Here is an 11,925-nt window from a genome sequence, read left to right on the forward strand (position 1 = left end):
GGCAGAAAAGGTGGGGGCGTTGCACTGTATGTAAGGGAGCAGTATGACTGCTCAGAGCTCAAGTATGAAACTGCAGAAAAACCTGAGAGTCTCTGGATTAAGTTTAGAAGTGTGAGCAACAAGGGTGATGTCGTGGTGGGAGTCTGCTACAGACCACCGGACCAGGGGGATGAGGTGGACGAGGCTTTCTTCTGGCAACTCACAGAAGTTACTAGATCACAGGCCCTGGTTCTCATGGGAGACTTCAATCACCCTGATATCTGCTGGGAGAGCAATACAGCGGTGCACAGACAATCCAGGAAGTTTTTGGAAAGTGTAGGGGACAATTTCCTGGTGCAAGTGCTGGAGGAACCAACTAGGGGCAGAGCTCTTCTTGACCTGCTGCTCACAAACCGGGAAGAATTAGTAGGGGAAGCTAAAGTGGATGGGAACCTGGGAGGCAGTGACCATGAGATGGTTGAGTTCAGGATCCTGACACAGGGAAGAAAGGAGAGCAGCAGAATACGGACCCTGGACTTCAGAAAAGCAGACTTTGACTCCCTCAGAGAACTGATGGGCAGGATCCCCTGGGAGAATAACATGAGGGGGAAAGGAGTCCAGGAGAGCTGGCTGTATTTTAAAGAATCCTTATTGAGGTTACAGGGACAAACCATCCCGATGTGTTGAAAGAATAGTAAATATGGCAGGCGACCAGGTTGGCTTCACAGTGAAATCCTTGCTGATCTTAAACACAAAAAAGACGTTTACAAGAAGTGGAAGATTGGACAAATGACCAGGGAAGAGTATAAAAATATTGCTCGGGGATGCAGGAGTGAAATCAGGAAGGCCAAATCACACCTGGAGTTGCAGCTAGCAAGAGATGTTAAGAGTAACAAGAAGGGTTTCTTCTGGTATGTTAGCAACAAAAAGAAAGTCAAGGAAAGTGTGGGCCCCTTACTGAATGAGGGAGGCATCCTAGTGACAGAGGATGTGGAAAAAGCTAATGTACTCAATGCTTTTTTTGCCTCTGTCTTCACGAACAAGGTCAGCTCCCAGACTACTGCACTGGGCAGCACAGCATGGGGAGGAGGTGACCAGCCATCTGTGGAGAAAGAAGTGATTCGTGACTATTTAGAAAAGCTGGACGTGCACAAGTCCATGGGGCTGGATGCGCTGCATCCGAGAGTGCTAAAGGAGTTGGTGGATGTGATTGCAGAGCCATTGGCCATTATTTTTGAAAACTCATGGCGATCGGGGGAAGTCCCGGATGACTGGAAAAAGGCTAACGTAGTGCCCATCTTTAAAAAAGGGAAGAAGGAGGATCCTGGGAACTACAGGCCAGTCAGCCTCACCTCAGTCCCTGGAAAAATCATGGAGCAGGTCCTCAAGGAATCAATTGTGAAGCACTTAGAGGAGAGGAAAGTGATCAGGAACAGTCAGCATGGATTCACCAAGGGCAAGTAATGCCTGACTAATCTAATTACCTTCTATGACGAGATAACTGGCTCTGTGGATGAGGGGAAAGCAGTGGACGTGCTGTTCCTTGACTTTAGCAAAGCTTTTGACACGGTCTCCCACAGAATTCTTGCCAGCAAGTTAAAGAAGTATGGGCTCTATGAATGGACTATAAGGTGGATAGAAAGTTGGCTAGATTGTCGGGCTCAACGGGTAGTGATCAATGGCCCCACGTCTAGTTGGCAGCCGGTATCAAGTGGAGTGCCCCAAGGGTCGGTCCTGGGGCCGGTTTTGTTCAATATCTTCATAAATGATCTGGAGGATGGTGCAGATTGCACCCTCAGCAAGTTTGCAGATGACACTAAACTGGGAGGAGAGGTAGATTCGCTGGAGGGTAGGGATAGGATACAGAGGGACCTAGACAAATTGGAGGATTTGGCAAAAGAAATCTGATGAGGTTCAACAAGGACAAGTGCAGAGTCCTGCACTTAGGACGGAAGAATCCCATGCACCGCTACAGACTAGGGACCAAATGGCTCTGCAGCAGCTCTGCAGAAAAGGACCTAGGGGTGAAGGTGGACGAGAAGCTGGATATGAGTCAACAGTGTGCCCTTGTTGCCAAGAAGGCCAATGGCATTTTGGGGTGTATAAGTAGGGGCATTGCCAGCAGATCGAGTGACGTGATCGTTCCCCTCTATTTGACATTGGTGAGGCATCATCTGGAGTACTGTGTCCAGTTTTGGGCCCCACACTACAAGAAGGATGTGGAAAAATTGGAAAGAGTCCAGCGGAGGGCAACAAAAATGATGAGGGGACTGGAACACATGACTTATGAGGAGCGGCTGAGGGAACTGGGATTGTTTAGTCTGCAGAAGAGAAGAATGAGGGGGGATTTGATAGCTGCTTTCAACTACCTGAAAGGGGGTTCCAAAGAGGATGGATTTAGACTGTTCTCAGTGGTAGCAGATGACAGGACAAGGAGTAATGGTCTCAAGTTGCAGTGGGGGAGGTTTAGGTTGGATATTAGGAAAAACTTTTTCACTAGGAGGGTGGTGAAACACTGGAATGGGTTACCTAGGGAGGTGGTGGAATCTCCTTCCTTAGAGCCCTGGCTGTGATGATTTAGTTGGGGATTGGTCCTTCTTTGAGCAGGGGGTTGGACTAGTTGACCTCCTGAGATCCCTTCCAACCCTGATATTCTATGATACTATTATGATGCAGACTAAGAGAGGAAATACAAATCCCATTTTGAATGCATGGAAAAGCATGTTCAATGTTGCTGTAAGATTATTTTTAATGTGTATGATAAGCACTAGTGTTTATTCCGGACAGATCTCATTTTCAGTCTAATCTATTTGATGTATTTAGGGCTTGATCCCAAGCCCATGGGAGTCTGTCCATTGCCTTCCACTAGCTTTGGCTGAGGTCCTTAGAGGGCATCAATCATTGCAATAGCTGGGGCCTAAGACGAGCTAGCTGTGATCTATGCACTCTGGGGCTGAGTCAAGCCCTCGATCTTTAGCATAGTGTAGAGGGCTAAGAGGGCAGTTGGTTGATGGAGAATCATTGCAGGAGTGTGCCTTAATGTATTGTGAATGGGGAGGCAGGTGCACACATCAATAAAGAACTATGTGTGTGTCTGGGCATGTTTGCTGAGTACAGAGCAGTGTAAACAGGGAATGGAAACTCAATTATGTGCTATAGTCTGTGTTAGAGAGAGGCACGTGGCTGGCATTCACAGTTTGGTCCCCACCAGTTTCATCTGGACCTGCCTTCTGTCAGTGGAAGCTGTAAAGCTGGATATGCATTCGCTGAGTAGGGCGCAGAGAGAGCCGGCTCTTGCCAAGGAGAAGATTATTCTAACAAATTTCAAAGCAATGTTTGTGGTCCTGATCATCTAAAGCAGTGGTTCCTAAACTTTAACAACTTGTGAACCCCTTTCACTAAAATGTCAAGTCTTGCGAACCCCCTCGTAAAAATGAATATTTCCAGCGATTTTCTCCTTTACTTGAGTATAAATTATAAAAGCAGTGATCTTGGAAATATAAAATTTGTTTATATGACATGCTTATTACACACTACTTGTTATTAATTATTATATATCATTACAGTATTTTTATTACATTACGAAAATGGCAACACTCTTCCAAGATCTCACTTTCGTAGCTTGTATCACTTTGGAATAAGCCTCTTATAAGACAAGGCTCCTGTGTTTCACCAAGGAGTATCAGATGTGAAACAGCAGGAAGGTATTTAAGAAGCCAACCCAAAGAGTTCCTCCTACACAAGCATTCAGGTCTTGAACTGTCCAGGCAAACAACACACGTTACAACAAAGCTTAAACTTGTTCTTCATAATAAATTTAAAAACAATACTAGCTGCCTATTTAATTTTAAAACAGCAAAAAATATCCACCTCCCTTTCCATTTCTTATAAGGAGTCTTGAAGTTTAAATCTCCTCAGTGTGATAGATATGCTTGCTTTGATCTGCTTAGCTCTTGGAAGTCCAGGGTTCACGAACCCCAGTTTGGGAACCACTGATCTAAAGCACAGGACCAGAGATCAAGCAAGATGTCTAAAAGCAAGATGGTAGGAAGGGGACCCCACCAACTACTCTCTCCCAACATACCCTGATGCACATTAAACTTTGGAGTGCAGGAAATGTGAATGGCTCTGTACCTGCCACCTGACAATGGCAGAGATGGTGGCTTTGAGTCTGGAGGTTTTGGAGCATCGTGCTCTCCCCCATCGTCCCAACAAAGAATGTGCCCAGTTTAGCAGAGACCATATTGGTATGCAGCATCTCGTCGGGGTTGGCTTTCTCCTGGCTGTCGTAGTTCATCACTGCTTTGTTGGTGGTCAGAGAAATCACAGAGGTCATTGTGCCTGGCCATAATGACCTCTGGAACAGTGCTCCTCAGCAGCAGGAGAGGGAGAAAGCGGAGTGAAACATAGGGTCAAGGAGAGCATGAGTTGGGAGTCACCCCAAGAACAAAATCCTGCTAGACTCTAAAGGCACAGGGCACCCCAGTGTTTTGTATTCTAAGGTTGGTTCATCCTCTTCTTTTGACACCCTTGCAGCTTTCCTACCTGTTTGGGGAATGGGGCTGGCCAAGTAGCACTGTGGTTACAATGCCACATTGCCCCATAAGTGACACATGTTCAGTCTCGCTGCCTGAGATGAAATGTTTCATATCACTCTGCTTGTGGCCATGCTCGGAGAACTGCTGATGTGGTGTTTCATTCAGCCCTTGTCTTCCTTGGCTAAGGAATGTCACCGGGAGGCATGGCTTCATGGAGGAACGACCTCACTTCCTAGTGGAGATCACAAAAGCGCCTCTTGGTCCTTGACACAAAATGCTCCACCTCAACCAGGTGTTTGGCTGTCAGACTCTGTATGGGTCATTAGCACCCATCCTTGCAAAGGCTTTGTGCAGGTTCAGTAATTGTTACTTGTTAAGCACTGAGATATTCAGAGGGAAGCTCTGAAAAGGGGAAAGTATAAATCAAAACTCCCTCAATTGTTGACTTTTTAGGAAATGATTTACAACCTGTTCCTCCTGTTGCTCCAGTGGACTTAGTGGAGCTAGTCAGCGATTAATCTGGCCCACTAGATTTTGTTTAAAAAAAAGAACTTTGGGGCTGGGCTGCTTGTCCCTCTGACAGGACCCTGGAGCCCTGCGTAGAGGTACAGAGCCGTACTGCTGACTAATCCCGGCAGCTGCACTAGGTGGGTTGTATTAGCACCACATCAGAAATGTCTAGATCTTTGTTCCCTCTCAGAGATGGATCCTAGAGGAGGAGTCCTAGGAACAGACAGGCTTGGGCTGAGTTTATTACTGAAGTTAACAATAAAGACAAACCCCAGTGATAGGGTAAGTCTGGGGAATGCCCAGTGTGTGAATATCCAGTGTGAGGAGCTGGGAATGCTGCCCACATATGGTCCCTCCGTACTCATAACTTTGTCTGAATTACCCCACAAACTCAGCCTGTTCATCTCACCTACTGCATCTACTCCCAGGGTCGTGAGCATGTGATGCTCTGCAATGGTCTCATAAGAGGGACCCGACAATATGCAGTACACACCCCCTTGGATGAAGTCCAGGTAGCCCAGCTCCTGTGCACTCTTTCTAGGCAGGCTGAGCAGATCTCTGTTGTGTACACGTCTGACGTGCAAGGAAATCTCACTCCAGTCCTGCAGGGGAGGGAAGAGCACAGGTGTTGTTGCTGATTCCTCCATAACATAAGGATTCAGCAGGGTTCACCTTTCAGAATGGAAGGCAGACCTCCAGGGTGGACTCCTTCAATCCAGAGCCTCACTTATCACAGCCTGTACGATAGACACATTCGCTCCTGCCCTCGTTAATCCCCCAGCCGTCTGTCTGCTGGCGGGACTACTGTGATGGTGAAGGCTGGCATGTTGCTGCTACAGCAGCAGTGCTTCAGAGTGGCCTCTGTATATTTCGAGCCCCCAGGTCCCAGCAGGAATCCTTGCTGGTTTATTCACCTCCTCTTCAGTTATATGCTGGAACTGTTTAAAATCTTGTATCACGTAGTTGTTATTCACTGCACCTTAGGTCATGGACAGAGCTCCCTTTACAACTTGCTGGTTCCTATGGCCATCCCCAGGGAGGAGTGCTGTGAAGGGTCTGATGGAGGATGGGTAATTGTACCTTAGGGCAATCTCTGTATCATGCAGCTATTCGGACTGCTTTGCTCCAGGGATGCCCCTACTTTGCAACACAGATGGTTGCATTGGCAAACTTGCCAGCAGCCTGAGGGGGCGCAACTAATTTGCATCCACCCATCTTAATCATAGAATATCAGGGTTGGAAGGGACCCCAGAAGGTCATCTAGTCCAACCCCCTGCTCGAAGCAGGACCAATTCCCAGTTAAATCATCCCAGCCAGGGCTTTGTCAAGCCTGACCTTAAAAACCTCTAAGGAAGGAGATTCTACCACCTCCCTAGGTAACGTATTCCAGTGTTTCACCACCCTCTTAGTGAAAAAGTTTTTCCTAATATCCAATCTAAACCTCCCCCATTGCAACTTGAGACCATTACTCCTCGTTCTGTCATCTGCTACCATTGAGAACAGTCTAGAGCCATCCTCTTTGGAACCCCCTTTCAGGTAGTTGAAAGCAGCTATCAAATCCCCCCTCATTCTTCTCTTCTGCAGACTAAACAATCCCAGCTCCCTCAGCCTCTCTTCATAAGTCATGTGCTCTAGACCCCTAATCATTTTTGTTGCCCTTCGCTGGACTCTCTCCAATTTATCCACATCCTTCTTGTAGTGTGGGGCCCAAAACTGGACACAGTACTCCAGATGAGGCCTCACCAGTGTCGAATAGAGGGGAACGATCACATCCCTCGATCTGCTCGCTATGCCCCTACTTATACATGCCAAAATGCCATTGGCCTTCTTGGCAACAAGGGCACACTGCTGACTCATATCCAGCTTCTCGTCCACTGTCACCCCTAGGTCCTTTTCCGCAGAACTGCTGCCTAGCCATTCGGTCCCTAGTCTGTAGCGGTGCATTGGATTCTTCCATCCTAAGTGCAGGACCCTGCACTTATCCTTATTGAACCTCATCAGATTTCTTTTGGCCCAATCCTCCAATTTGTCTAGGTCCTTCTGTATCCTATCCCTCCCCTCCAGCGTATCTACCACTCCTCCCAGTTTAGTATCATCCGCAAATTTGCTGAGAGTGCAAAACACAGGCTCGGAGTATTTGCTAGCATTTGGATCATTTTCGATAGATGGAGAGAAACCGCTGGGTACTTGAGTTCACCTCCGCCGTGCCTACTACAGCCTACTTTCAAATGGCTCAAGTAAGGGGCTTCCACTGCTTGCTTCGGGAGGCTGCTCAGCAGTGGAAAAACCTTTCCAAAGAAAGAGCATTTGGTTCTGGCTTGGGTTTCTGTCACCACAGGGTAACTCTAACAAGTTCGCTCACCAATGTAGGTTAGTTTATTATCACCCGGCAGTTGCATGGAAAGGGTGGCTCTGGAGCACAGCTTGGGGCTCCAGGGGCTGTGCTCCAGACAATCCTGCTCTGGTCTGGGGGAGCTGACAGAACAGGGGGCTGCAAACCTGGGTCCCTCACTCGTTTTCTGTCTCATCAATAAGAATCTGTTCCCACTCCTGCTGAAGGGAATGAGCTTTGCCATTGAGTCAACGAGAGCAGGAGTGGGCAGTAAGACATGGTCTATGGCCACTGGGGAACTTCCAACGAAAACCTCTAACCATCTTTAAACTTGGTTCAGCAGAAATTGTTCAGGCCCCCGAAACCTCATCTAGCCTATGACTCCAGCTGGCTTTAGACTGTTTCCAGCTGAATATTTAGACAGGGCTATAATGTTTTATATTTTACTGCACCCAGCACAATGAGGTCATGACCCTGGTTAGGATACCTGCATCCTAAAGTAATAGAAACAAAAAATTAACCCTTTGTATCCAATCTGGGGAATGAGCATTGATCAACAAGCCAATACCCACACCAGGCCTGCTAGCTCAGGCTTAAAGCACCCTCAAGCCAGCTTAGAGATTCTTCTATGTGGATGGAAGTGGGCTTAGGGGCAACACACATAGGGGAGTTTTGCCACTGACTTTAATGGAGCCAGGATTTCAGCCTTGATCTCTTGTATTTGTAAAATATTTGTGTGGATGTAGTGACTGTGAGAAATAGAGGCCATCTTTCTCGCCTGAAAACTGGAACATCAAAGGCAGCATTGGCACAGGCTACTCCACGCTGTTTTGCTAACATGCCTCCACCTTGACTTCGAGGAACTACTTCTAGAGGTCAGAGCACAGTTCAGTCTTCATGGTTCATTCAATTCCTGGCCCTCCTGCAGAGACTACCAGTGATAATGCTGATGAGAATGGACCGTATATGAAGGGGGGAGGGGTCTTGTGTTTTAGACATCTGTCATAAATATAGAGGGAAGGGTAACCACCTTTCTGTATACAGTGCTATAAAATCCCTCCTGACCAGAGGCAAAGTCCTTTTACCTGTAAAGGGTCAAGAAGCTCAGGTAACCCGGCTGGCACCTGACCCAAAATGACCTATGAGGGGACAAGATACTTTCAAATCTGGAGGGGGAGGGAAAGGCTTTTGTCTGTCTGTGTGATACCTTTGCCGGGAACAGATCAAGGACGCAAGCCCTCCAACTCCTGTAAAGTTAGTAAGTAATCTAGCTAGAAAATGCATTAGGTTTTCTTTGTTTTGGCTGTGCTGGAGGGAATGTGTATTCCTGTTTTTCTGTCTTTTTGTAACTTAAGGTTTTGCCTAGAGGGATTCTCTATGTTTTGAATCTGACTGCCTGTAAGATTATCTTCCATTCTGATCTTACAGAGTTGTTCTCTTATCTTTTTTTGTTCTTCTAATAAAGTTCTGTTTTTTAAAAATCTGATTAGGTTTTTTGGGTCTTAAAAATCCAAAGCTGGTTTGTGCTCATCTTGTTTATTCTCAAGCCTCCCCAGGAAAGGGGGTGTAAGGGCTTGGGGGGATATTTTGGGGAAATAGGAACTCCAAGTGGTCCTTTCCCTGATTATTTGTAAAATCACTTGATGGTGGCAGCATACTGTTCAAGAACAAGGTGAAATTTGTGCCTTGGAAAAGTTTTTAACCCAAGCTAGTAAAAATAAGCTTAGGGGGTCTTTCATGCGGGTCCCCACATCTGTACCCTAGAGTTCAGAGTGGGGAAGGAACCCTGACAACATCTGTCTGGTAGGAAGTGTACCAACAGACCACCAAATATGTAACACATAGGTCATTCAAAAGGCATCAGATGGTAACTAATTTCATACTCCTTGCCTAGGCTGAAAAACATGTACTACTTACATTTACAGTTTGGTTTCAAGATCATTATGACCTATGGGAGTAGCCATAGGAGCTGGATTAAGATGATGATATGTGAGTTCTTCAGATGTGTTTGTCTAGCACTTAGCACATCTTGGGTGCTACTGCCATCAAATAATAACTCTGTCATTTGTATAATTACTCAACTAGGGAAGCCGAGAAGAATAATTCCCCCCGTTGCAGGTTCCCTCCTCTGGCCTGTGTTCTGATTAGATCACTTGCCTGTTCTGGCCTACTAAGCTATTAATCCATTTCCATACTGCAGCACTGTGGCATTTTTTCAACTCTCTAAAGATTGGTTTAGTTTTTTTTTTTCACTAAAACATCATTTCAGGGCTGTGATGTCATAGCCGGAAATCCACACTTATGATTATACCACAGCTTTGAAATAAACCTTTCTTCATCAGCTCACAGTGGGATTTTTGCTATTCCTATTAACGTACATATAGAAATAGGTAATATTATAGTGGGACTGGATGCCTCAGGAATTTGGCTTAATGCAATCCAGGACTTTCACCTCTGGTTCTGCGGTTCAGATCTAGCTCACTCATATTGCTCATTGATTGCGAACATCTGGGGACTACTGGGTGCTTCTCTAGCATACAACTGATCTCTCTTACTGGAAAGGATGGCTCATTGGTCTAGGGGTATGATTCTCGCTTCGGGTGCAAGAGGTCCCGGGTTCAAATCCCGGATGAGCCCTGTTTTGGGGGGAGGGATAGCTCAGTGGTTTGAGCATTGGCCTGCTAAACCCAGGGTCGTGAGTTCAATCCTTGAGGGGGCCATTTAGGGATCTGGGGCAAAAATTGGGGATTGGTCCTGCTTCAAGCAGGGGGTTGGACTAGATGACCTCCTGAGGTCCCTTCCAACCCTGAGATTCTATGATTCTATGAAGACAGGCTTAGGAGTGGATTGGTGAACTACTGATTCATAACAAAAAACGGCCTCTCTTAGACCCCACTTCAACAAGGTACTTAAGCACGCTACTAACTTTAAACATGTGAGTAGTTCCAGTGACTTCAGCTGGGCTACTCACATACTTAAATACCTTGCTAGTTCTAACCGGAGATGAGGCACAGTGGCAGGGAACCACATGAGCGAAGCTTGTTCTGCTGCTGGCTGTGTTGTATCTGTCTTGTGGCGAGAGTCCGTCAGTGTCCACAGCTGTCAAGTCAGTTGTTGGAAAGTATCATTGTGCTTTCAATGAGCAAAATTAAGAGATTTCTGGAAGTCAGCGTTGCGGTTGATCAGAGACTCTTCAAAAATAGGAGACTGCACTGTTAATATTCCTTAATGACTATTCCTATTGTTCCAAATGGCTGAAATACATTTAATAGCTATCGGCTGGGTGGCTGTGCGTAGAGCGTGTGGCTAATGTAGGCTGAAATTCATTCCTATGCAGAGGGCCAGAACAAGGCACACAAGTCGGGTGGATACAATGCTAAACTGTACTGCTGTGTCTCTTAGCGAGATTTTTTTTAAAAACATATCCATGTAGGGAGCAAACTTCATTCAGATTTGGATTCTGCTTTTTGCAGCTTTAAAGGACAACACGAGAAGGCTCCCATAAAGAGCTGCTCCACACTCCAGCAAATTCTAAACCATTGGCAAATAGGGGTTTGAATGCTGATGTATCATGGCATATCCTTTGGTAGGATGTTAACTTAATCACTACATTGTTTGGGTTTTTCCCTCTCCTATTGACAAGCAGTATTTGTCTATACAATAGATGCTTTTTCCTATGTAATTGCTCAATTCCTGTTGCTTGATTCACACACTGATGGCCCAGTCCATCACAGCTATGTCCATGGTAGTGAATTGTAATGTCACAAATACTGGATTATTACACCAGCATATGATCTGAGCAAAAGTTTAAGGCATTTACAACAGGAAATTCATATTTATCTAGAAATACTTTGCCAAGGAACAATAATGAAATGAAAAAGAGAGTACATATCCAGTAAGATAGATGGAGTTTTGATAATCCCACCTTGGAATTTTCCTAGGTATGCCATGGACACTTTAAACAGGCAAAAGTGACATCAGAGCTCCCAGCCAAAAACCTCAAAGTGTTTTCCATATGTTAATGAATGAATCCTCACAATTCCTCTGCTAGTTAAGCATATTCCATATTTTACATGTGAGTAGGGAAACTGAGGCATATAGATTCATAGATATTAAGGTCAGAAGGGACCATCATCTAGTCTGACCTCCTGCACAATGCAGGCCACAGAATCTCACCCACCCACTCCTGCGATAAATCTCTCACCTATGTCTGAGCTATTGAAGTCCTCAAATCATGGTTTAAAGACTTCAAGGTGCAGAGAATCCTCCAGCAAGTGACCCGTGCCCTATGCTACAGAGGAAGGCGAAAAACCCCCAGGGCCTCTTCCAATCTGCCCTGGAGGAAAATTCCTTCCCGACCTCAAATATGGTGATCAGCTGAACCCTGAGCATATGGGCAAGATTCACCAGCCAGATACCCAGGAAAGAATTCTCTGTAGTAACTCAGATCCCACCCCATCTAACATCCCATCTCAGGCCATTGGGCCTATTTACCATGAATAGTTAAAGATCAATTAATTGCCAAAATCATGTTATCCCATAATGCCATCTCCTCCATAAACTTAT

At 45.9% G+C, this 11,925-nt stretch overlaps 1 non-coding gene across 1 annotated transcript; it reads left to right on the plus strand.

Annotated features, from left to right (window-relative positions):
• The first annotated feature begins 9,924 nt into the window (after positions 1-9,924).
• Positions 9,925-9,996, plus strand: TRNAP-CGG (transfer RNA proline (anticodon CGG)). The gene has a single exon. It is a non-coding gene; the product is annotated as a tRNA-Pro (tRNA).
• The last annotated feature ends 1,929 nt before the right edge of the window (positions 9,997-11,925 follow it).

Source organism: Natator depressus, chromosome 12 (assembly GCF_965152275.1).
Source record: "Natator depressus isolate rNatDep1 chromosome 12, rNatDep2.hap1, whole genome shotgun sequence".
Classification (NCBI taxonomy): Eukaryota; Metazoa; Chordata; order Testudines; family Cheloniidae; genus Natator; species Natator depressus.